Source organism: Phyllostomus hastatus, unplaced genomic scaffold, assembly GCF_019186645.2.
Source record: "Phyllostomus hastatus isolate PE091 unplaced genomic scaffold, TTU_PhHast_1.1 phas_scaffold_93, whole genome shotgun sequence".
Classification (NCBI taxonomy): Eukaryota; Metazoa; Chordata; class Mammalia; order Chiroptera; family Phyllostomidae; genus Phyllostomus; species Phyllostomus hastatus.
In genome coordinates, this window is record NW_025334042.1 from 36,701,743 (window position 1) to 36,727,089 (window position 25,347).

Consider the following 25,347-nt stretch of genomic DNA (forward strand, 5'->3'; position numbering starts at 1 on the left):
CTAGCCTGCAAGCAAAGTTTATTAATGCTAAGTTCTAATGGGAGAACAAGAACAAGAGTAGCAAAAGTAGGGTGGCCAAAGCTCAGGTGGCCAGCACCCAGATGGCCAGAAGCCCCTTAGCCAGGGCCCTCTGTTTGGCAAGAAAAGGCCAGGAGCCAAGAGAGTGAGTTCTTTGTTCTGAGGACTTAATGTAGTTGGTGGAATTGGGGTGAAGAAGTTACATATGATTGATGGGTAAGGGTGATCCCAACTTCCCCCAGGGAGACATGACTACCCAAACATAGGTATGTATGGGGGTCTGTTAGCTCAAATCCTTATCTTGTTCCAGACTCTATTTGTTCATTTTGCATATGTGATGGGGGGCAGGAAATTAACCAAAGCTGTTTTATGACTTTTTCTTTGGGTACTGTAGTGCCTCTCCCCTTCTCCCTTCCAGGCCTAGGGGTGAATACACAGTCTGAAGGTTTTCCTTTTCCCAGCTAGTGGAGATGATACACACAGACTTTTAAGGGCTTCCCCCACGCACTTTCACAATCTACATGTGTTGTTCGGAATTCCTGGCAGCCTTATCGGACCCGTCTCAGGATCACTGGGTCAACCGGTGAGATGTGTTCCCTTGCTTTTAGTCTCCTATATTAAGTTCTTTGTTTGATTGCAATGGTGAGGGCCCTGCCTTTATTTCCCCTCTAGCCACTCATTCCTAGCTGCTAGCTCATTCCTAGCAGCTACTAGAACATTGAAACATTATTAGAGAGTTCCAATTATGTCTAACTTTTTATAAATCTAGGCAAAAGGAGCACCTGTTGGGATGTTCCAGGCCAAACATTCCACAGACGTCTCTAACGTGACCGACAAAGATCTCTTCACAGTCTGAGCATGAGGCCTAGGGTGGATTTTCACTGGATGACCACTTAGCAGTTGTTAGAGTTCCATCACCACATTAAAGGGTGATTTTGCCATGTACGTTTTATGGTAATTTTTGTCATGTACGTTTTATGGTAATTTTTTCATTTGCTTTTGCAGGTTTACATTCAAAATTCAGTTGTTTTGATTTTAGTACTTACTAGATGTTGGTTCAGGAATCTGGAGTGACAATAAATGTTTCTTTGAACTTTGAAGATAGAAGGTAGATTTATAAAGCCTACATGGAGAAGCGTAATGCATTGCTTGGGGACACCATGGTTTTCAGTGTTGGTGAATGAATGTTCCGTACACTTGCAAGGTTAGTTAATGCTGGTGTTTATAGAAGAGCACCTCCAGGCTTGAGGAAAGACTTCTTTGCTTAACTAAGATCATGATTTCATATTTTAAAAGGCCATGTAAATTACATAACATTGAATTGTAACTTCAGAACATTTGTATGAGGAAAGCATTGCAGGTCTTATTAACCCCATTTTACAGGTGAGGAAAATGAAAGTCAGAAAGTTACTAGAATCGCTTAAGATCAGAAATAGCAAAGCATAATGAGACAATAGATATTTTGACTCCTAGTCCAGGCTGCTTTCCTCCTCACTAGTGGCCCTAGCCTCTCTTGGATCTGACATCACTTTGTAAATCCTATGGAAAATAGCACAGTCTCTCCAGCAAAATGCAAAAACGTACATAGGCACAAAGTTTTATATCTATAATAAATTAAATTATGTGTAATTAAAATCAGCATAATAGAGTCCATGGAAGACTGGTAGAAAATACTGAAATGATCTAGTTATTTAAAGCAGCAGATTGCTGTTGTCTCTTGCCTTTGCAACCAGCTGAGATATAAAAATATATAAGCAAGAGACCCACACTGCCCTTTGAATACTGAAAAGCCTGAACCATCATCTGCCTTTAGTTCAAACAGAAAGGGAAAGGGAACCAATTGTTTGTTTGTTTGTTTGTTTGTTTTAAATCAGCACATGAGTTACCACTTTCTTCTTTATGTTTTAATAGTCTGGAGAAGGAGAAAACTTTTCCTCAACCCTCATAGGTTCAGTGCTTGGGTCCTGCAAACTAAACTGGGAAAAGACAGATTAACAAGAGAAAAACAAGAGTTGATTAACAGGCAGCATGCATATACATTGGAGAAATTCAGTGATGAGTAATGCAAAAGGGTGTTAGAACTTAGGTTTACATCGTATCTCAACAAAGACTAGTAAATCTGTGGAAAAGTGACAAGGCAAAGGTGCAGGTTTTAGGCTTTCATGGGTGGCAAAGTGTGGGAAGGAAAATGTATATGGGAGCTTATGGGTAAGGTTGCTTGTGAAGGTCCATCTCCTTGCTGACTTCCTGCCATCTTCGTGGCCATAAAAATTCCCCAGGAGAGGAGATTTATGGCAGTCCTCATTCCTTAGGTTTCTGCTTTTCGTCAGAAAAGGAAGCTCCATGAAGGCTTCCTTCTGCATCTGTTGGATCCTACATACCTGCAGCTCAAAATAATTCTTATACCAAAGCAGCATATTGTGATCCCCTATACTAGTCACGGAATAGGGACTGATTCACAGAATCTGCACTGTAATTTGTTTATTTTACTTTTGTTTTGAAGTGTGTGTCTGTTTTGTTAAACAGGGTTAATACACAGTTTCTTAGAGTTTAGTAGTTTGTGGTGACCAGCCTTCTCATTTCTTAGATAATACCCTACCTGTCATTTCTGTTGAAGGGACGAGGCTGCCTGTCTATGTTCCTACCAGGTTATACTCTACCTTGGCCACAGCTGATTATATCAAAGGTGGATATTTGACCCAAGTCCACCCATCTTGTATTTCTTTCTTAACCTCTCGACTCCACATTCAGTTAGATATTGTGTCCTGTGGATTCGATTTTCACTGTATCTGTAAGTTCTCTCATGCCCCTTGCAGCATATCGACTCATGCCGTCATTTTCCTAGGTACTAATTTGATCATTTAATTATCTCACTCTAAATGCCTCTATGACTTCCCCTAGTATCTACTGAATTTAGTTTAGTACTTGAGGTATTTTTCTAATCCATTCTCCCATAATTCTTTTGTGTGGATGCATTCCTCTGTAGTCATAATGGAGGGTTTTGTTGCGCGTGGGTCACCGGCCAGCAGTGACCACGGAACGCTGTGGATGGCTCGACGAAAACACTCGAGAAAAAACACACATGCACAGAGACAGACTAGTTTCTGTGGGGAAGTAGGGACGAAATGGCCACCCCCCCTAGTGGGGAGCGCCCCGATGTACAGTCCATACCTGCTTTTATTGGGCTCATTCTGCATAATAATTCAGGTAAAGTACAGTACTCATTAGGGGGAAGTAAGGAACTATAGAAAACAAAGAACTCTGCCGGTCTATTTTGAGTCGGGGTCAAAGAGCTGTAAGACTGAGGAACAAACTAACTTCCTCCTAAGACCCTTCTCATTCAACTGAGAGCATTCTAAACAAAGAAGGTTTCACAGTAATTTACATATTCTTTCTTAGGCCTGATCACCCCGGGGAATCCGCACTTCTCAGTACAGAGCTGCACCACCTGTCATTGTTTCAGGCTTAGGTGGAGCCAGGGAACTAAGGCAACCGAGAGACAAGGAGGTTTTTTCCCCAGACGCTGAGAACTCAGGCTATGTCAAAGCCGAGGAGCGAGGGTCCACCACCCCCTTTTGCTGCAGCCCCCCAAGTCCTTCTTTTGGGGGGCCTCCCAAAGTGATCGTGCCTGTCTTAGGTCATTCCCCCCTTGGGGAATCTTACCCGTCTTTGGCTAACCGACCAAGCTTTTTGGGGTTCAGTCATGAATAAAGCAGCAGAAGCAGCATTCCTGCCATGGAGATAAGCTTTTGTCTCCTTGCTGGCTTACGGTTCCAAGGGCGTTCCCTTAGCCTTAGCCTAGGCGGGGGTTTCAGCTTCTGATACCAGTCAGGGCAGTTCCCAACAGGGTTTGCTATTCCTTAAACTGAGCTCCCACATTTCCATAGAGTCATTTCTGACCCCTTCCTCCCCATTTTCCCCCCTCCATCTGCACTCTCCATCATGCCATTCACCATGAAGCTCGCTCATTACCCAGGCATTTTACCTTTTTAAAACAGTAACTATATTGTACAGTGAAATGAATATGGGTGGAAGGTGGGAAGGTAAAAGAATGGTAAACTTTTGAAGTGAAAAAATAAAATATTGATCATCTCTTGCAATCTCCCTTCATTTACCTTTCTTCTCCTCTGTCATGAACCTTGCACCTTCAATGGTGCTTTGTGATATTAATTGAGCTACACTTTTTTCATTTAAGTTTTTATTTATTAATTACAGTTGACATAGAATATTATATGAGTTTCAAGTGTACAATATAGTGCTTAGACATTTGTTTAACTGATATTTCCTGCACCCACCTGGCACCATATGGAGTCATGACAATATTATTGACTATATTCCTTATACTGTACTTTATATCCCTGTGACTATTTTGTGACTATCAATTTGTCCTTCTCAATCCCTTCCCTTTTTCACCCAGTATCTTTCATCTCCCTCCCCTCCGGCAACCATCAATTTGTTCTCTGTATCTATGGGTTTGTTTCTGGGGTTTTTTTGTTCATTTATTTTGTTTTTTAGATTCCACCTATCAGCAAAATCATTCAGTATTTACCTTTCTCTGACTTATTTCATTCAGCATAATATCCTGTAGGTCCATCCATGCTGTTGCAAATGTTAAGATTTCATTTTTTTATGGCTGAGTAATATTTCATTGTATTATATATATGTGTGACTTCTCTGTCTATTCATCTTTTGATTGGAGCATTTAATCCATTTATATTTAAAGGAATTATTGATAGGTATGTATTCATAGTTATAGCCATTTTGTTAATAGTTTCCTGATTGTTTTTTGTAGTTCTCTGTTTCTTAGTCTCTTGCTCTCTTCCCTAGTATGTTGGTGACTTTTTGTAATGTTGTGTTTGGATTCCTTTTTCTTTATTTCTGGTATCTCTTCCACATTTTTGGTTTATGGTTACCATGTACTTCATATATACCAAGCTATGTTTATAACATTCTATTTTAAGTTGATGGTTGCTTAACTTGAACACATTCTAAAAGCACTGCCATTTTTACTCACCCCTTCCTCGTTTACGTTTTTATCATTATTTTTTTACTTTGTGTGTGTGTATCTTTTAATTTGCTATTATAATTATATGTAATTACAACTTTTGCCTTTTAACCTTTCTACTAGCTTTAGTGTTGGTTGACCACTGCTTTTACTATGTGTTTGACTTTTTCAGTGAGAAATTTTCCCTTTGTGGTACTTTCTTATTCATATCTTTGATTTTCTTCTTTTTCTTAAAGAAATCCCTTTAATGACCCTGGCTGGCATAGCTCAGTGGATTGAGCGCGAGCTGCGAACCAAAGTGTCGCAAGTTCAATTCCCAGTCAGGGTACATGCCTGGGTTGTAGGCCATGACCCTCAGCAACCACACATTGATGTTTCTCTCTCTCTCTCTCTCTCTCTCTCTCTCTATCTATCTCCCTCCTTTCCCTCTCTAAAAATAAATAAGTAAAATCTTAAAAAAAGAAATCCCTTTAATATTTCTTTTTATAAAAAAGGTTTTATTTATTTATTTATTTATTTATTTTTAGAGAGGGAAATGAGAAAAAAAGGGAGAGAAACATCAATGTGTGATTGCCTCTCACGCACCCCTTACCAGGGACCTTGCCTGAATCCCAGGCATGTGCCCTGACTGGGAATTGAACCAGTGACCCTTTGGTTCCCAGGCCAGCACTCAATCCAGTGAACTACATCAACTAGAGTAGTATTTCTTGTAATATTGGTTTGGTGGTGATGAACTCCTTCAGCTTCTTCTTGTCTGGGAAATTAATTGATTGTTTTGTATTTGTTTTAGAATAGCAGATACATTTTTTTATACCTGGGTTTGTTTGGAGTCAAATTGATTCCTAAAAGATAGAGACTTATAAAACAACAAATATTTGTATGTTATGATGCCTATTGCCAAACTCATCTTAGCATCAGTAGTGAAACTCTGTATAGACTGTAAGCATACTTTGCAGACATTTCTGGGAATGTTCATACAAAAAGATGCCACATAGCAATATGAACTGAACACCATGAAAATTATAAGAAACAAACTCAGTGATGCCAATCTGCTAACTTATCATTGTTTTCAGATTTAGGCAGTATGTAAGGGGAAATGGATTGTGTCACATCCCAAGGAACGAATTTAAAATATAGAACAAAGTCATGTGTCTGGGAATGTTAACCAATTCCAATACTGTTTAACATGGTTTTATTTTGTTGCAAACAATGCCGTTTTTAAGCAAACTGATGAATGCATACACTGACAAACAAATCCAACAAAAGAGGCACTTAGAAGCAGTGTTCATTGAATACTGGAATTTTGAAAGAAAAAATCTATTAGGTCATTTTAGGCATTTACTTCTGCGAAAGAAGGATTGTTCTTTTGAGTTTATTTTTCTGGCTTTGAATTCTATTCCTTAAGAACCAAGACTTTCCAAATCTTCTGTGGAAAATTCTACCTACTATGTTCACCGTTTAAAAGTTTCTTGATAATTAACTCACTTCCCTTTTCTTTTGGTTATACAAATTACCAACAATTTATGTTTGGCTATGCTGATAGTTTTCCACAAGTGTTTGTTTCTTTTTTAAAATATAATATAACACATATCATGTAAATCCTCCTATAAAACCCCTCTCTACTGTTCATGCCATCATTGTGTGCTACTTCATTCTTCCTTGTCATTATCATATGTTTTCATTACTTATTTATTAAACTGGCTCCCCCCCCACCAGTAACATTGGAGCGGATATTCTATTAGTAATGTCAGTAATTCAGCAAATATGTAGATATAGGATGTTAATTAGGTTTATGCTCTTTTAATAGTTTCCTGCATTCCTCTTTCATTAACGTTGTGTCTGCTGTTCAACCAGGCACCCTGACTTCTCTTGACCAGTGTTCTTAGAACATAGGTTATAGTAGCCAATCAGTCTGTCATTCGATCTTAAAGGTCAACACTTTGAAGCTAGAAATGAGGGGTCATTTGCAACCATATGAACTTAACTACATAGTTTGAGATAGATTTAATGGCTTAACATCATTGCTAATACTTAGCTTAATTAGAAGTGCCTTGTAGTTACTTATACATGTGTGAAATGACTTATGAACAACAGTATTACAGAATTGTTGCAGAAATAAAAGATTGGAAGTCACTCACCTACTCATCAGGTGTAAAAAAGAATGAGGAAGCCCTGGACAGAGTGGCTCAGTTGATTGGGCATCTTCTCTACTGGGAAAGGTCACTGGTTCGTTTCCTGGTCAGAGCACATGCCTGTGTTGCAGGTTCAGTTTCCTGTGGGGGTGTGCATGAAAGGCAATGGATCGATGTTTCCCTCTCTCTCTGTGAAAAAAAAAAAGAGAGAGAGAGAGATTGAGGTAAAAACGCATTGATGGAGGAAAGAATGAGTAAGCTTTCTGAAGATAATAGAAAAAGAAGCTCCATGACTGTTTTCACTCTATACAATATATATTTTTATTTTTAACATTGAATTTATTGTACTCAAAGCTGAAATTAAAAAGGAAATGGAAATGCCTAATATTGCTAATATTGAAATTAACTTGCCTTTCAAGAAAAGCTGAAATACTGGGTAATTCAGCATAGTTAAGACCAAGGATCTGTATCTTGGCAGAATTTCGGGTCTGTGTATTTAATTGTAACTAACTGAAGAGATCTATTGAAAAGCAGGTTAACATAATGTGAAAACCAAACTTTAGAGTAACTATTATATGAAGAGTATGCAAACCATTCTTCAAACCTAACATTTATTATATATTACAATACTGACAAGCAGACAATGATTGGTTCAAGTTTCATTTAATTATGCAGCTCTTACTAGACTATCAAATGAAAACACTTCAAGCATTATTCTTACTCTTGAGAAATTATTCAGGGAGAGAAATATATAAAAATCCAACAAAGTAATCAGGTGCTATAATAAAATTTTGCATAAGGTGCATAAAAAGAGAAATCAGGAAAGGTTTTCTAGCTGAGGTGATGTTTGAGCAGAACTGTGGCAGAAGTCCAGATGAACAAGGAAGTAAGAGCATTTTAGACACAAACATGGTCCGCTCTCACCCAGCCCCAGACTTCTAGGCCTAGATTCAGTCTCATTCCCTTACCATAGAAGACCGTGAGGAAGAGCGTGCCTGGCCTGCCTTCCAGACCACTGGTGACAACAGTGGCCTGAGTACCCAACATCCTCCAGGGAATAAAATGTTGGAACTCATAACATTGGCAACCAGCAAACAGTTAAATTCAGCATTTCACACTTTTTTTAAAAAAACAATGCCTCAATCATCTCTGCTCTTTCTTGATGCTTTGCATTTTCTCTCTTGGCTCAACCCTCACTAGACCCTCCCACCCAAATTATCCACCCTATCTTTTGCAACTCAGTGTTAGGGCACCCCTCTTCACCTTCCCTAGATGTTTCCTGCTCCTTCTGTCCGCAGGTGAGGTCATTTCCCTACCATCTTGTTGAGAGGAGGTTGCTTGTATTTTCCATTTTCCTCTCTCAGAGTTGGAGAGGGGCTGGTCTCCTCCACCCTGCCCAGTGCTGTTTCCAGATCAAACTTCTCCTATAAAACCCCTCTCTGCCAATCCTACATCAGTCTTTACTACCCCTCTCTTCCTCGTAACAATTACTGACAGACAGCCTGGTCACTCTGTCCCCGTTATTACGGAAGATTTTAGCACTTGGCTTCTGAGTCTCCCTTCCATTCCAAGTCCTGTTTTCCCACATTATTTCCAGGTGCATGGATGACACCTTCTCCTTCTGGCATCTCAGTTCCTTTAACTTCTCATCTCCATTAACTTGCTACATTCCTCATATGCCACCCATACCGATGGTCATATCTCGAACTTTGGAATCACACTACGTTACACTAAGTCCTGTGGGTAATTTTTGGTCCAAGATCTATCTTACATCTGTACAATTCTCCTATTTTAGTTGCCACATGCCCAGTTCAAGCCACTATTTTCACTTCACTAGCTATATGCATTTCCACTTTCGAGTACCCTGACCCCCACTCCGAATCTGTTCTCCACAGAGCAGTGTGATCACATCATCTGCTTACCAAAACTCAACCCTTTTCTGTTATGCTTTCAATAAAACCTGAAGTCCCTACCATGCTCTAAATTTTGAAGAGATCTGGTCCCTCCCACCTTTGCAGAGGAATAGCACTTTGTTGGTACCATCTCCACCTTTGCTCATCCCCAGCTTTTGCTTCAGGATCTGCGCACTTGCCGATCCCTCTGCCCAGAAGGCCTTCTTTCTTCTCCTCCCCAGCCAGCTCCTTATCATCCCATCAGCCTCAGATTTAATGCCACTGCCTCAGAGAGACTCTCATGACCCCATGACCCCCAATGCTTCAGAGCACTAATTGCAATTCACAATGACTTGTGTGATTATCTGTGCGGTTTTGGGATTGAGGTCTGGCTCTTCCACTAGATTGCGTGTTTCTTGAGGGCAGGAAACATCTCATTTTTTACCACCATGAAAATGCATAGAGTTTAATTCCTGGCTCATAGTAGGTGGTGGGTGAGTGTTGTAGTTTAAATAATGTCCTCCACCCACCCCAAAGATGTCCACGTCCTAATTCTGGGAAATTGTTATTGTAAAGGGGATTTTGCAGATGTGATTAAGTTATGGCTCTTGGAGGGAGATTATCCTCCATTATCTGGATGGGCCCAATATAATCACAAGGGTCATTACAGGAGAGAGGCAGAATGATCACAGGGAAGAAAATGTGTGATAGCGGAAGCTGAGGAGAGAGAGAGGAGAGAGAAATTGAGAGATTTGAAGATACTATACTGTTTGCTTTGAAGATAGAAGAAGGGGCCATGAGCCAGGGAATGCAGATTGTACCTAGAAGCTGGAAAAGGCAAGGAAAAAGATTCTCGCTCTAGAGCCTCCAGAAGGAATGTAACCCTGCTGACACCTTGATGTAGAACTTCTGACCTCCAACACTATAAAGTGATACATTTCTGTTCCTTCAAGCCGTGGAATTTGCAGTAATTTGTTACAGCAACAATAAGAAGCTCATGTACGATTTTGGTACCCAGAAATGGAATGTCGCTGTAACAAATACCTCAAAAGGTGGAGTGGCTTTGAATTGGGCACTGGGCAGAGGATAGAAAAATTTTAAGGAGCTTGATAGGTAAAGCCTAGCTTGTCTTAAACAATGTTGGTAAAAATATGGAAATTAAAGATGCTGCTGGTGAGTACTCAGAAGAAGTGAGGAACACAGTAAAAAAACTGCATAGACTCTTTTTACAGAATATTGGAAGAGTCACATACTGTTAGTAGAATATGGATGCTAAAAGTGCTGCTGATAAGGGCACAAAAGGAATTGAGGGACATGCTTATGGAAACCAGAGGAAAGGGGATCCTTGTTACACAGCAGAGGAAAGCTCAGTGGGACGATGCATTACAGGTATGTGGAAGGCAGAACTTATAAGTGGTGAAAATGGATACTTAGCTGAGTTGTCCAAGCAAAATATTGAAGGTGCATCCTGGTTTCTGTTTGCTAGTTATAGTAAAATGCAAAAGAAAATCGATAAATTGAGGAAGGAACTGTTAAGAAAAAAAGGAACCAGGATTAGATGATTTGGAAATTACCAGACTCTCTAGACTATAAAAGATGCTGAAATTAGGGAACTCATCATTAGAAAAGCATGATCTGGTGTGAAAGCCAAGGGCAAGCTGTGTATGGTTTTGTTGCGTGGGTTACCGGCCAGCAGTGATCATGGAACGCTGCGGATGGCTCGACGATAAACACGCGAGAAAAAACATGCACAGAGACAAACTAGTTTCTGTGGGGAAGTAGGGACGAAATGGCCACCCCTTCTAGTGAGGAGCATGCTGATTTACTGTCCATACCTGCTTTTATTGGGCTCATTTTGCATAATAATTCAGGTAAAGTACAGTACTCATTAGGGGAAGTAAGGAACCATAGAAAACAAAGAACTCTGCCGGTCTATTTTGAGTTGGGGTCAAAGAGCTGTAAGACTTTGAGGAACAAACTAACTTCCTCCTAAGACCCTTCTCATTCAACTGAGAGCATTCTAAACAAAGAAGGTTTCACAGTAATTTACATGTTCTTTCTTAGGCCTGATCACCCGGGGAATCTGCCCTTTTCAGCACAGAGCTGCACCACCCTGTCATTGTTTCAGGCTTAGGTGCAGCAAGGGAACTAAGGCAACCGAGAGACAAGGAGATTTTCTCCCAGACGATGAGGACTCAGGCTATGTCAAAGCCGAGGAGCGAGGGTCCATCACCCCCTTTTGCTGCAGTCCCCCAAGTGCTTCTTTTGGGGGGCCCCCAAACTGATCGTGCCTGTCTTAGGTCGTTCCCCCCTTGGGGAATCTTACCCGTCTTTGGCTAACCGACCAAGCTTTTTGGGGTTCAGTCATGAATAAAGCAGCAGAAGCAGCATTCCTGCCATGGAGATAAGCTTTTGTCTCCTTGCTGGCTTATGGTTCCAAGGGCGTTCCCTTAGCCTTAGCCTAGGTGGGGGTTTCAGCTCCTGATACCAGTCAGGGTGGTTCCCAACATGGTTTGAGGTAGGAGGCTGTTGTAGGATGCAAGGAAGATGATGGTGCTTGGACTAGTGGGTTGGTAATGGTGTGGAATCCATAAACAGAAACATATGGCATCACTCCTTTAGAGTTCTCTGACCATCTAAACCCCCTCTCGAATGTGTCTTCTTGTCCTTGGGAACAGATCATCATTTTCTGCATCTGTTCACTCTGTATTTCCCCCTGGACTAAAGATTCAATGAGGAGTGGTCTGTAGCTTTCTGCTCTTTCCAACACCACTCCATCAATAAGTCTTCTGGATGTTCTTTAAGAAACTCATTGGATCTACTTGGTCCATGGGAAATCAGCATTATAATCATTTTACCTTTGCGATAGACCATCATATCCTCCAGCCACTGGATACTGGACAAGTGCTGATGCAGCAAAATGACCTGAAGTATATAAAAGACAGAAATATCTTCATCGAGAGATTGTATAACCAGAGGAACCAGAGCAGCTCGTGCAGAAATGTAGACAAATCTGAGATGCATTAAGTGGTACATCTAATAGCAAAGGAGAACAAATATTTATTCCTTTTCATTTCTCTCAGGATGATTACCTCAGATCACTGGAATGCATTTACCAAGCAAATACTTGTAGAGTACTCACTGTGTAAACTGCAGTGACTGCTTAAAGACATTGAGGCTGTGAGAATGAAGAGGGGGTAAAGTCTCTGTTCTCGTGTCACTTGCAGGGAAAGGCCGTGACACATGGTGGTTGTTAGAACAAACTGAGGCCAGAAGGCAGGGTGTGAATCCCAGCTTTGCTCTCGAGTAACCTCCAGCAAGTTATTTAACATGCCTTAGTTTCCTTATTTATAAATTGTTGGTAATAATAATACTTAACTTATAGGAATGCTGTGAGGAGTAAATAAAATAACAAATGTAAAGAATAGTGCCTGGTCCAAATAAGTACTACGTCATTGTTAATTAGTGTTGTTACAGTTTACTTTTATTTTCAGTGAGTCATGTGCTACATAATGATGTTTTGGTCACGACGGACTGCAGGATGCGTCAGCCAAGAACTGAGAAGGGCAGAGGGAAGTCAGGAGTGCAGTGGGCTGTACCGTCTAGGTTTGTGTAAGTTCACTCGGTGAGGTCACAGAACGAGATCACCTCTTGCATTTCTCAGAATGTACCCTCGTCGTTTAGTGATGCATGACTGTAGTGACAAACTATTTCAGTTAGCAGTACAACAAGAAGAAAATAAAATGATATGAAGTAAAATGTTATAGTGGCAGAGCTGAGGGAAAGCGGGTAATTCATATTGGCTAGTCAGGGAAAGCTTCACAGGGAAGGTAAACTTAAGCCCTGACTACCACCGGAAAACCCCAGACCAAAACAAAAAGAACCTCACAGGTAGTGTCCCATTTGTAGGAAGCGGCAAGTGAGACTTCCAGGGCTTTAGTGAGTAAAGGGAAAGATCACAGGAGCTGGGACACATAATTTCACTCCAAGTGCAGTGGAATGTCCCTGGCGAGCTTGGCGCAGGGTGGAAGGAACTACATTTTTAGAAGTCACTGCTGAGCCACGTAATACACAATGTTTACGTTTTTTTCTTACATAGCATTTTGCTCTTCTTAGTTAATTATTGCATTATTTTCTTCCATTTGCTTACTTTGCTATGTATTTGTTGTGAATGCTTCCCAAATATCTGATAGGTAGCCTCGCAACATAATTTTGCATAGGTCAAATGTGCCCATTTACCTTTTTTTGTTTTTCTGTATTCTTTTTTTCTACTGCCTTCCTTGTTTTTGCTCCAATCTGTTCTGGTTTCTTTCCAGACCAGCTGCACAATTGTCTTTCTAAGACTTCTCCTTGCCACCCATCATCCTCTCTCTTTGTTAGGTGTCCAGATTTCAGAGTCTTGTGGCTTCCTCCTCCTCAGTTTACTTCCTCATCTGTGTGAAGCATATCCTGCAGTAGTTGCTAAATAAAGAGTGCATGAGAAGTAAATATTTTGATTCCTTGCATGCCCGAAATACTATTGTTCTGTCACACTAGGTTGATATTTAATCGCAACTAGTTTTCTAGGTTGAAAAGATTTTGCACCAGAATTTTAAAGGAATTGCTTTATTGTTTTCCAGTTTCCTCTGTGTCACTAATGAGAAGCCCAAGAGCAAGCACTCTTGTTTCCGATCCTTTTTACATGTAACCTGTTTTCTGTTCTTTCTCGACACATTCAGGATTTCACTTTATTGCTAGTATTTGGAAATTTGTTGGCAACGTAAGTCCTTAGTTATTCACCCGAGGGAATTTCCTGGTTATATATCTTTGGCAATTTCTTCCCCTTTTGTTTCCCTGTGGGGTTTTTTTTTTTTCCACCTTAAACTCCCATTAGCTTCATGTTAGACTTACTTGATTGATCCTATAATTTAAAAAATTTTTCTGTCACTGTGCTCAATTTTCTGGGTATGTGGTTGGCACACATGAGCAGAGCAAGGATGATGGGGCAGGTGCAGAAGGTCACCAAGTCCGAAGGCCCTGGGTGGCTAGAAACAGGCAAAACTGGGAAAACAAGGGCCTCGCCCCCAGGGCAAACTTTCCTCTCCTAGCACATCACTGGTCATGCAGTTTGGATTCCCTGACTTTTCCTGTCACTGGTCATACAGGCCACCTGACCTTTCCTCCCGGGAGATAAGTCTCAGTTTTATTTCAGCCCCAGGCCCAGAAAAGCAGCAAAACCAGACAAGCAAGGCCATCAATACTGTGACCAGCTGCACTAATCATCCCCTGCCCTGGTGCTGACCAATCACTGGAGACTGTGACCCTGAAAAGACCCCCTTGGAAAGCTGATGGATATTCTATTGAGTTCCTCCAGCGGAACCTCCCCAAGATCTCGACCCTTAAAAACTTTTAAGACAGAGGACTCAGCAGATTCTCCCTCCAGGGAGCACATCTACCTTTCCCCTCCCTCTCTCCTTCCCCTCAGGCAAGTTACCTTCACCTTTTCCTCTCCTAAGGTCCAAGGGCTCTTCTTTTGCCTCTGTAACTTTTCTACTGAGCCTGTTTCTTCTGCCACTGACTTCTACCTCTGTGACTTCCCAAATAAAGAAGTCTGTTAGAGTTCGAGTCTTGGCTCTAAATTCTTTCCTAGCCAGAACTCAACTACTAAGGTTACTGAACCAAGGTCTGGTCTGACCCCATCATTCTATCAATAACACCTGGTGCCATTCTCACCCTCACTAACAGTTGGGGTGTTGGCAGCAAAATTGGACCTTGGTTCTAGAGGTGAAAGTGAACCTCGGTTCTTGAGTTCAGCAAAGGAAGGACTCAGAGCCAAGAACCTGATAAGAGAAAGTTTGTTTAGAAAGTGACAGAAGTAGTAGAAGTGATCCGGCTGTGCTGTGTAGGCTCAGGAAACAAGTTACAGAAGCAAAAGAAGGGCCCGCAGAGCCTAGGGGACATTAAGGCAAAGGTGAAAGTGCCAGGAAGGAAGAAGAGGGAGAAGGGAAAGGCGAGGGCATGCTCCAGAGAAGTCCTTGTCTTGAGGTTTTTAAGGCTGGGAGTTTAGGGAAGGATCCCAGTAGAATAGTCATCAGCTTAATGCGGCTGCCCCCAACTTGAGATTTATTCCTCTGACTTTATCCTTCCTTGGGCGTGGTTGGCACAAATGGCAGTAATTGGATTTTTATTATCTATTTCCCTGGGTAGCGTGACTTAAACTATTTACCCTCTGGTTGCAGAAGAGAAGTGTAAACTATTTGCTCTTAATGTCCTTGGTTAGGGATGATAGGATTTTGCAATTTACTAAATGACTGTAAACTGCTTCACAGCGGAACTACACATCTTAGTTTCATTATTTCACTTGTCCTGGCTTACTAGCCTGTCTCTGGGGGAAGATTTTTACCTATGTTATATTACAACCTTTTCTTGTATTTAAAATGTTAGTCTTCATTTTGTAAGAGCTTTTAAAATTCTTTTTAAAATTGTCATGTTCTTGTTTTATGGATAAAATATCTTCCCTATATTTCTGAACAAAGCACAATTAAAACCTATATTTCTGATAAGTAATTATAATTAAAACTCTTTTTTTCCTGTTCTTTGCATTGTCCCTCCCCCATGCCTCTTTTTTGTTTCTGCTTAATTTTGGGGGGTACATTTCATTTAGGGGCCTTTCCTCAAATATCTGGTGACTTGTGTTGAGATATATATGTGTGTGTGTATATATATATACACACACACATATATACAAAATTTATTTTTCAGTTTCAGTTTCCGTGTGTGTGTGTATACAAAGTTATATATATATATATAAACACACATATACACACACACACACACACACACACAAAGTTTTATTTTTCAGTTTATATTATTTTGTATTAGTTTTAGGTATACAGCATGGTGGTTAGACAATCATATACTTGACAAAGTGATCTCCCTGATTTTTCAAGTACCCACATGGTACCATACATGGTTATTACAATATTGCTATATTCCCTATGCTGTACTTTACATCAATCCATTTATATTTAAGAATGAGCCAATAAGAAGCCTATAGAAAGCTCTCTGCATATGTTTGCTCCTTTTCTGGTTGTTTCACTGTTATACGCCTGAAACCAGAAAAGTTGGCATTTAAGCTACGTGTCACTACCAGAACCAAGAAGTAGAGACAAGGATTGAATCTTTTGGGGTACTTTATTCAGATGCCAGAGATCTGAAGAGATGGTGGGTGATGTGCCCTCAAAAACCATCTTAATACCTCATGTCAAGTAGACCTTTTTATAAGGAGAAGAAAGGGTAGGTGAGGGGGTTGGGAAAAAGATTAATCAGATAAGAGTTGCATCTGGCAGGCAATTTTCCTAGTACTTTTTTATCTGCTGATCAAAAATTTTCAGAGCTTCTCCCATGTCTGCTGTTTCTTGAAATTCAGCAGCCCAAATAATCCTTATGCTAAAGAGACCTTTTTGGGAGGTAACAAGCTCTGTTTTCCTACAGCCCTTAGGCTACAAACCCAAAAAGCATGTTACTGTACTGAATACTGTAGGCAATTGTAACAGCAGTATTTGTGTAATGTGTTTCACATTATGATGGTTACCTCATCACTGGTCTATGAAAGTTTTTCAGCTCCATTATAATCTCCTGAGAACATCATATGCAGCCATTCTGTATGTGGTCCTTAATTGACTTAAGTGCAGTTACGTGGTAAATACCGTACTTAAATACCCTTGTCCTTAATGGCAGCCCCTACCTTCTGCTTCTCCACTGCTGATCAAGGCCTCTGTAGCATAAGCCATGATAGTTTGTTCTTGTTGTAAGGCAGGCACCTGACTTCAGCTTTGATTGCTGAGGCATCCTTTCAAAGGGGCACCCTCTTCTAGGAAGGCTGTTTCCAATGTACACATTGCCAGTCCCAGGACTAGATAAAAATCCAGGCCACCTTTCTCCCACTGAGTCTCCTTTGTTTTAAAAGATCTTGGTCGATTTTGATAACTGACCATTTGGACTACCTGTCTTTCTGTTTTTCTCTTTTCCCAAACTCTAAATTCCCACTCTCTGTTTTAAATTCTTCAATTAAGAGTGAACCCATGAAACCCTAGGCCTGCATTTTTGACCCCAATAAAAGTGGCATCCCTAGTGCTTGCTCTCTCTCTCCACACAGGCCCCTCCAGTGACCTCACTATGGGCCCTCTCATGTGATAAACTCTTATCCTACGGGGGCCTATATATGACAAACTTATAAGTGATAAATTTTTTTTTCTTCAAAGTTTCCATAGCCTCTAAGTGATAAACTCTTTTTTTCTTCAAAGTTTCATGAAGGTTATTGCTGAAGGATGTCCTGCAAACCTTATTCAGAACCGTAAAGGCTGGTCCAGCTGTAACATGGGTTTAGAAAAAAGAGATGTCAGGGGGACCCCACGGGGCCCCAGGCATTTCTAGCCACTAGCACTGCTTCTGATAGACTGAGCCCAGCGCGGTGCATCCTCTCAGTTTCCTCCTGTGCAGAAGGCGAATGAACAAAGTAGGCCTGAGACTGGCAGACTTGAAAAGATCTACTTGCAAGGCTGGCCCTTGGCTGGTGTCTGGGCATTGTGATTTCTAGAGGGTTTCCACAAGCCCCTGGTAAGAGTGGCTCACTGTACCTATCTATTTACATCACAGGTGGCAAACACAAGGCCTGCAGGCTGAATCCGGCTTCCACTTTGTTTTATCCGGCCCTGCACCTTGTTTCTACCTGGCTGCAGCGCCGAGCTCCTTGCCCCTAGTTAAGGAGTGGTTACATTTATACACCTAAAATTACATTTGGCCCTTTGAGGGCAACTGAGAGGCTGTTGTGGCCCCCAGTGAAAATGAGTTTGACACCCCTGATTTACATAAGCAATGTGGTTTCTGTGGAACACCTGCTCTTGTCCTTGAGCACCTGAAATTTCGGTATCTGCTAGGTAGAGGGTGCCACTGGACCAACCCCCAAATAGAAAGCTTAGCAATGAGCTTCTAAGGAGCTTCCATGGTAGACAACATTTCACGTGTTGTAACATGGTGGAGGAGGAATGAAGTGCATCCTGTGTAACTGCAGAGAGAGGACCCTGGAAGCTTATATCTGGTTTCTTCTGCATTTTGTTCCTTTGCCCTTTCCCTCTGCTGATTCCCTCTGCTGTGTCCTTCTGTGTTTGTAATAAATCACAGTGGTGAGCACTGAGGCCAGTTTGCTCATCCGCCAGATGGGGTTTATGATAATAATATATCTGCCTTATGGGTGGTGTTATGAGTATGAAGTGTGTGTAGAATTGAGGGCCTGATGTGGATACGTGTGCTGGAGGGTGGTTGTTATTCTGGAGCATGTTCATATAAAGAACATCTTGTATCTGTGTGTGTGCACGCTTGTGTCTTTGTCAGACTAAGACTGTCGTCTGCTCAAATAAGTGAACTATCGAGTCTTGGATGTTTCATTTGAAGAAAACAGGTTCACATACCAGCTTATAAAAACCCCTGGTTCTTTCACTAAAGTGTGTGTGTGTGTGTGTGTGTGTGTGTGTGTGTGTGTGTTAATTTCATCACCTAACAAACATGAAATAATCAGGGAGGTTTTTTTTTTGTGGTTACACTTCACATTTGAATCCTAACCCCCAGATGCGATGATATGAGGACACGGGGCCTCTGGGAGGTTCCCAGCCCCTCAGCGGTAGGATTGTGCCTTCTGAAAGAGGCTCCAGAGAGATCCCCTGCCCCTTTCACCACCTGAGGACACAACAGAAAGTCTGCAACCCTAAAGAGGGCCTTCACTTAGCCCTGTTGGCATCAGGCTCCAGCCTCCGGAACTGGGAGAACTAAATGTTTGTTGTCTAGAAGGTGCCCAGCCTGTTTTGTTATAGCAACTCCCTTCGCTTTTCTTCACGCTTTCCTTTGCTGTGCACTGGGAAGTCTGTAGCGTAAGTACCCATGGCATTTTCCACAGGCTGAAAGTCACAGAAGGGAGGAAGGGACGTGGAGTGCATGACTGTGTCCTAAGCACTGGAAATCCCAGACAATAAAGTTACTGCCCAGGCAGGAGGGGACTGGCACATCAACCAGTAGGGCAACCACCGGGTGTCATAACTGTTCTAGTACTCGGCGGGTTAAACTAGTGTCTTTGACCTGCACAACTTCCACAGGTGTTAGGAAGTCAGTTCGCTTCCAGGTTCTCCACCTTTCTCTAAGTCTTTCCCGAGTCTTGCCTACAGTAGGAGGAAGTCTCTCGCCAGTACCCTTTTCCCACCTCTGTTTTCACAACGCTCGTCTCTCCCACTCTACAAAGGAAAAGCATTTTTTTTTCATTCACTCTAAATTGTCCAGCAAGCTGCAGAACCACCAGGGCTAAAGAAAGGGAGGTCAGATTATTGCATCAGTTAAACCTCTTCTAATCAAGCCACCACAGACCCATTTATCAGGCCTCATGCCTTTATCTCTTTGGCACTGGATGCTCCCACTCCAGTGGAAGACGACACCTGAAACCGGAAGTTTTGGTGTGTGTGGCGGTACCCACCATTCAGTCTCTGTTAATGATGGAGGCAGCAGGAGCAAGACAAATTTTGCTGGCCTTGTCATCCCCTCGACTGTGGTCTGTAAATCATCAGACCTGGTGAGGAGCCCTTATTCATCCAGGTGACATGTGGTATGGCTCCCTGCTTCATTGTTTCATATGAATATTCCAGTATTCGAGGTGCATAAAAGGCATGCCAGGAATGGCAAATACAGGAGGTGTGCCCTTGGCATTTTCACCGTGAGGAAGCTTGATGGGCTTTTTCATCCTGTCTGTGTCTCTGCCCCATACTTGGAATGATCTCGGAGAGGAGGAGGTGGTAAGTGCCCGGTTTACTTTGGACAGAGAAAAAGGGACATGTCTAAGAAAGGGTGGTATTTTATATTTTCTTGAACAAACATTACACTCACACAGGAAAAGCACTGTAACTTTCCCCCAAAGATTACAGCTTTTGAAAATATGTAATTTTCCTTTTGTTCATTGTCCATCATCAACTACTTCTTGATTTTCTCTATTTGCCATGTACTTATTAAAAACCTGCACTCTTGAAAGCAGTGCAGCTACTTCTGTTCTGGTGTAAAACAAATTATTCTCCGAAGCCATCCTGGGCACAATACCTTGGATTTTAAAGAAACAAACCTCATTTCGTTAGGATTAGTTTCTCCCTCTTAGAAGATGATGTGTGACTCTATTTCTGTCAAAAGCAAAACCATACCCTGAGTTGTTTCCAAACATGAGATGAAGTTTCTAATCACCTGTTTCCCTGGCCACCTGTCCCCCCTTTTCAGGGTACCTTGAAATGACACAGGCACTTGCATGGGTAGCCATTTCCTTTGTGTGTGAAGGAAACGGGGAGTTCAAATGAGGATGGGGAAGGAATGGAGAGACAAAACAAGAGCAAGTCCGGACAGACAGGCAGCTCCACCACACGCAGAGCCCTACAGACTGAGCTCAGGAGTTCGCACTTCGAGCCCAGTAGTTTCAAGGTGGAGCATGCGCACCTGGGATGTGTAACAGAGACACGGGGTGTCAGAAGCATTAATTATGTATATTTATGTTTTCTACGACGTGTAGGAAAAAGTTAAATCGTACTTATACTGAACTCACATGGGCTGACACGGGCGCTTCCCGCCTGTCCGGTCCCATTATCACACTGTCACAGACTCGGAGCCGCGTCTCCGAGCCGCGTCTCCGAGTCGGTGACTCCGAGGGGGAGGGGCAGCGGGCCTCACTGCGCGGAGGGGTCACTGTGGACTGTGTGTGTGCACCCGCTTAGTGAACTGTGATTGTGATTAAGGGAGCCCGGTTAAGGAGATTTACAGCTTGTGCCATCCCGTGTTAGTTAATAATCCTGGCAGAAGAAACAAGTGGCTTTAAAAGATTTCTGCAAACAAAATTTGCAGCATAAAACCAGAATAAAGAAAATATTCATCATGGAAAAAGCAGAAAACAAGAACAAAAAGAGTTAGTATTTTTCCTTGTTTCTTTCTTTTCTTAACTCTCACCTCACCCAAAGACAGTTTTTCATTGCTGGTTAGAGACAGAGGAAGGGTGAGAGAAAAACATCGGTGCAAGATCTGTCGCCTCCCGTTCACGCCTGGACAGGGGATGCTGCGTGTCGAGACTGGGGGTCAAACCTACTGCCTCACGGTTAAGGGACGCGCTCCAGCCAATTGAGCCACACTGGCCAGGGCTACTTTTCCACGCCTTATTACGAGTGCTCCGTTATCCATATGTTCTGAGATAAAAATATCAGTGATTCGGTCAGAGCTGGCAAACAGTGGGCCGCGGGATTTTGGGATCATCACAAGACTGTTCAAAAGGCATTCATATCTCCCTGGCTGGTGTGGCTCAGTGGATTGAGTGCCAGCCTGCACACCGAAAGGTTGCTGATCCATGTATTTCTCTCTCTCCTTTTCTTTCCCTTCCCCTGCTCTGAAAATAAATAAAGTCTTAAAAAGAAAAGGCCTTTTTATCTATTATCATTTATGATTACTTAGCCCTTGTTTATATTGGACCTTTAGCAAAGGATGGTACAAGAAAACAATCATAATTAGAAAAATATTTTAAAATGCTAATTATTTCATGTTTATCTCATCTGTTTTAGTCCTATTTTTTGTGTTTGACTCATGTATTAGGTTATATTCTTTTCTTAAAAAACAAGTTTAGATTTTCTTTTTTGTTTTAAAGATTTTATTTATTTATATTTAGAGAGGGAAGGGAGGGAGAAAGAGAGAGAGAGAGAGAAAGAAACATCAATGTGCGGTTGCTGGGGGCCGTGGCCTGCAACCCAGGCATGTGCCCTGACTGGGAATTGAACCTGCGATGCTTTGGTTCGCAGCCCATGCTCAAATCCACTGAGCTACAGGTTATCTTCATAAATAACTAAATAAACATGTTAGGCTGGCATGCCATTCTGGTTACATTGCTGTATAAGCAGTCTCTCTGGGCTCAGCTGGGTGGTTTTAGCCTGGGGTCTAGCACATGGTTTCGGTCATCTGAAAGCTTAACTGGACTAAGTGTTCAAGACAGACAATTCATGGGTTAGCAGTTGATGCCACATGTCGGCTGGGAGCTTATCCGGGACTGCTGATTGGTGAGCCTGCATGTGGTCTCTGCATGGGCCTTGGGCTTCCTACAGCAGGTGGCTGGGTTCCGAATGGGGAAGACCCAAGAGCTCTCAAGAGTAAAAGCTACCAGGTCGGTTAAAAGTGTGCGTCTAGAATTGGTACAGCATCCCTCTTACACTTCTGCCGAATTCTACTGGTCAGAAAAGTCACAGGGCCCACCCACACTCAAAAGGGCGGGGAAAATAAACTCCGCTTCATGATGGGGTTGAGCAGAAGAGCATTTGCAATGAAAGGCAAGGCTGCAGTTATCCTTGGAAAATACAATCTGATCTTTGGAAAATACAATGTTATACATGCTCAGATTTTTACTGATAGGGGTGCACAATCATAATCGGAGCCATTGGAATTGTGGGCAGGATTACCAACCTTGTGGTAAAACTCACTTGACCTATAGGTATATGATCTTGGGAAATTTAGCCGGCCTCTGCAAACGGATAAAATAGAGCCTGTGGCATGTTGTGGTGGTGGTAGAAGGGGTGCTTTTGAGTACTAGATAAGAGATGTTTACTCAAAATGCCTATAACTTCCTGAACCACCAGCATGTGGGGGGGCTCCACCCAAAGGCTCCCCCCACCCCCCCATCCCCGGCCCTACCATGGATGAGAACAAAGTCTACCAAGACATGATCTGCTTGGGGAGGAAAGGTGGCCAATCTCTCAAAGGAGGAGGGCCAGGAGCCTTTTCCTCAATGGGCTTTTATTGGGTTCATTTTGCATAGGAATACAGATAAAGCTCATTAATCATTGTCAGGTAGTAAGGATCAAACAATAGATAGCATACAAAGAACTAGGAGGGACTATTCTGAGTCAGGGTCTGTTAGCTAAAGGTCTGCAAAACTTTGGGAAGCAAACTCGTTTCCTGCTCGGACCCTTACCGTTTAATTAAGAGCATTCTTAGCAAAGCAGGTTTCACAGGATTTTATGTATTCTTTCTTAGGCCTGATCACCCTGAGAACCCGCCCTTTCTAGCAAAGGACTGCACCACCCTCTGTCATTGTTTCAGGCTTAAGTCAGGCAGGGGAAGTAAGGCAGCCAAGAGATTAGGAGACTTCTTGCAGACAGAAGGAGGACTCAGGCTTTGTCAAAGCAAAGGGGTGAGGGTCCATCACCCCCTTTTTCCATAGCCCCCCAAGTCCTTCCCTGAGAGCCTCCATGTGATTGTGCCTGTCTTAGGTCATTCCCCCCTTGGGGAATCTTACCCGTCATTGGCTAACCGATCGAGCATTGGGGGCCATTCATGAAGAAAAAGGAGCAGAAGTGGTGCCCCTGCCAGGGAGATAAGCTTTGTCTCCTTAGTGGCTTTTGGTCCGAAGGTCACTCACTCAGCCTTAACCTTGGTGGGGCGGGGGATACAGCTTCTGAAACCAGACAGGGTGGTTCCCAACACCAGCAGATATTATTCTGGTTTTGAGGTGGGGAGAGACTGGTTTAGAAAAAGTTTTTTTAAGTGAATATTCTGATTACAGCCTGAAGGATATATCAGATGCGGCAAGAAGGGAGCATGGCAGGGGGGCCCGCCTGGGAGACCGTCTCCAGGGGAGAGGGGCGGCTGTGAGGGAGAGAAGTGGCTGTGTAATAGTGGGAAATATACTGGTGGGGAATTGTAACCCACCCCACCATTCTTTTGACATTTTTTCTGTACCATTTGACATTGTTTCTGTAAATGCTGACTCTGACTAATATGCAGCTTATAGTTGAAGAGCACATTTGTATAAGAATCCTAGGAACTAGTTTAAAAAGATACAGATTCTGTTCTTCAAGCACCCCAGCTCCAGGAGATTTGCTGACCTTCATCCATGAAGCCGGGATGAGGTAAAACCAGGGTGGCGTGAAGCCAGACTGACTACACCAGGATGACGCACACCGGACCATCACTTGCCTTATCAGAATAGACTGTGCTCGTCTGCACGTAGAGAACTTCTCACCCCACTCCCTTGATCTCTTTGTTCCATTTCCCTCTCCCTCCTTATAAAAAATATCTGTCTCTACTAAGAGGTGGAGGTGGAGATGGGCTTTGAGACATGAAGCCCCCATCTTCCCAGGAGATAGGTTTTAAGACGTGAGTCCCCCATCCTCCAGGTTGCCTGCACCTGAAAATAAACCACTTTCCTTTACATCAGCACCTGCCTCTCAAGTATTGAGTTTTGTAGTGGCGGGCAGCTGGGCCTACTTTTGGTTACAGTGTTTGGAGACTCCAGAGGGCACAGTCATGCTTTTAACTTTTTGTGGGGGGACCTTATTCTTTAACTCTCTCTCTCTCTATTAAGACACTACATGTTTGCCCCCTTGCCTGCCCTCCCAGTCTCACCTTGGACTGAGCACCCCTTGCTTGTCTCTAACCCAGGCCTGGCTTTCTTTCAGACCCTTGCAATCACCAGGTGCCTTCCCTTCTCAGGGATGTCCTTCTGGCCTGGAACTCATTTACATTCTGGATGTTCTTTACCCCTTCTTATAATAATTTTCTTTAATCCTCCAGATGCTTTAGAATCCCTTGCTGGAAGAGCAGTATGACAGCTGTGAAGGGGGAAGGGAAGGAGCACAAAAGAAAAAAAGAGAAAAAACTCATGGCAATAGACTGCAAGCAGTGTGGTGATTGCCTGCCAGGAGGGGCGGTTAGGGGCTGGAGGAAGGTGTAGGAGGGTATATGGGGAACTAATGGTGATGGGCAGAGACTTGCCTTGGGGTGGTGAGCACACAATACAGTGTATAAATGATGTGTTGCAGAATCTTGCACCACAAACCCTTATAATTTTGTTAATCAGTGTCAACCCAACACATTCAATTAAAAAAAATCCCTTGCTGGACAGCCTTTTGAGACCTTTCTAAGGCTGTTACATCCCATTATTAGAGGCTCTTAAAGCACAGGTGGCACTTGTTACATTTGCAATTTTACCTCTGTGAGATTAGTTAACACTTTTTAACATAAGCAGCATTTTTTCTCCTGGGGCAGAGGCAGTTTATGGTGATGGGGTGGACATGGGCTCCCACTGCACCCCAGCACCTAGTCCAGCGCAGTCAAAATGCAATACACATCAAAATATTTTAGATAGATTTTTGTCTTTTACCCTGTTGAGTACTTACTGCTCAGGAAAGAGATAGAATGAAAAAGTGTATACTTAAGTCATCAGCATACAGATGCAGCCCTGAAAATGCACAGGATGCAAAACCATTGGGTT

The 25,347-nt window shown here is 42.5% G+C and overlaps 1 protein-coding gene and 1 long non-coding RNA gene across 5 annotated transcripts in view; one reads left to right on the forward strand and one right to left on the reverse strand.

Annotated features, from left to right (window-relative positions):
* Positions 1-25,347, forward strand: part of BCAT1 (branched chain amino acid transaminase 1) — a 101,314-nt gene that overhangs the window by 5,262 nt on the left and 70,705 nt on the right. The window lies entirely within an intron of this gene.
* On the reverse strand, positions 11,906-14,651 carry LOC123813105. Its single transcript, XR_006784643.1, has 3 exons — positions 14,521-14,651; positions 13,287-13,508; positions 11,906-11,972 (listed from the first exon to the last, which is right to left on the reverse strand). It is a non-coding gene; the product is annotated as an uncharacterized LOC123813105 (long non-coding RNA).